The sequence below is a fragment of the Hipposideros armiger genome, unplaced genomic scaffold (assembly GCF_001890085.2).
Source record: "Hipposideros armiger isolate ML-2016 unplaced genomic scaffold, ASM189008v1 scaffold_2, whole genome shotgun sequence".
Taxonomy (NCBI): domain Eukaryota; kingdom Metazoa; phylum Chordata; class Mammalia; order Chiroptera; family Hipposideridae; genus Hipposideros; species Hipposideros armiger.
In genome coordinates, this window is record NW_017731352.1 from 7,450,222 (window position 1) to 7,451,718 (window position 1,497).

At 46.9% G+C, this 1,497-nt stretch overlaps 1 pseudogene; it reads left to right on the forward strand.

Annotated features, from left to right (window-relative positions):
* The first annotated feature begins 311 nt into the window (after nt 1-311).
* LOC109379434 (cytochrome c oxidase subunit NDUFA4 pseudogene) lies at nt 312-586 on the forward strand (annotated as a pseudogene).
* The last annotated feature ends 911 nt before the right edge of the window (nt 587-1,497 follow it).

A 1,497-nucleotide genomic window follows, 5' to 3' on the forward strand; every position in this document is an offset into this window, starting at 1 on the left:
AAGGTCACGACCACCGCTGAGTAACTCCAGGTTGCTCACTTCCTTCTCTGTACTCTGCCTCCAGCATCCACGGTGGTACAGATGCTTCCTAAGGAGTCTCGAAATTCTTCGTACTTCAGTGTGAGTCACCCATCTTCCCTGATCAGTCGCCCAGTGTGGCTTTACTAGAGACAGCGGTACCTAAGCAAGGCATGTTCCCAACACCAGGAAGAGGCTTAGGAAGGTTGAAACGGAGAGACTACACCTGGTACCGGGCCTTGCAGATTTGTTTTTCTCTGCTTCCAGACCTGAGCCCTCTGCTGCAAGCAACCATGCACCTCCAGGTCCTCGGTCAGGACAAGGAGCATCCCAGCTTGATCCCCTCTTTGTATTCATTGGAGCCAGAGGTACTGGAACAGCGCTGTGTATCTTGTGCCCGGTATTGTTCAATCCAGGTGTCTGCTGGGACAGAAAGAATAACCCAGAACCCTGGAACGAACTGGGTGACAATGATCAATATAAATTCTACTCAGTGAATGTGGATTACAGCAAACGGAAGGAAAGGTCCAGACTTCTAAATGGAATGTTTCCCTACAAAGCTGCTTAGAATGAAGCTCTTCCGGAAGCCGTCCGTATACTTTTCCACTTACCCAGGAAATATTTCCCCTCCAAAAGCACAAAATCATGTTGGTGTATTATGTTGGGGTTTACATTGATGAATACATATCTGAAACTTGAAACAAAAGAAAAGAAAAGAAAGGTTGAGGCAGAGAGGCAGGGGCTACACTTCCCAACTCTGAGCTGAGGGCTAAGCAAGGCTGTGGTCAGCATGGGATCGGAGAAGCAAGGAGTGCAAGGGAGGGATCTGAAATGTCACAGGTAAAACGGAAGCCGCTGGGTGCAGAGAAGCAAAGGAGTCTGGGAACAACGTAGGCAGCAGTAGCAGCCTCCCCTTTCAAGGGAAAGGCAGGGCAACCGCTGTCTGGACAGAAAGGTAAGAGCTTTGTGAAAAATAGGCAGCAGGGCTGCTCCCTGGACAGGGCTGTCTCTAGGTGGAGCCAGCATGGAGATCAACATCCATTCGCTCCAGAGCCTGTTCACCCTGCCCAGCTTACCCTACCTTCTTGCCTTTGACCTCTCCAATTTAGGGAACTTCATTATTGGTGTCTTCTTCTCCATTAGTGGGTGTTCAAGGTCCTATAATCAAAGCAAATCTCATACTTGGACTCCAAAAGGTTTTGGTATAGAGCTTCAAAAGTAGATAAAAGGGATGACAGGGCAGTGTGAAATGAGGAAATATAAGAGAATGCAAAAAGGATGTCAGTGAATGGGAGTGAAAAAAGAAGTACTGGCCAATGCTCACCTGCTGGCAATTCAATGGGAAAAAAACAAAACAAAACAAAAACGTTATCTCAAGAACCGAAGACATCAACACCTGCTTGACTAAATCCAACCAAAAATTGAAGTATTATTAAAGGCTCAAGGGGAATAAGTTGAAATGTGTGGGTTCTAAGGTTA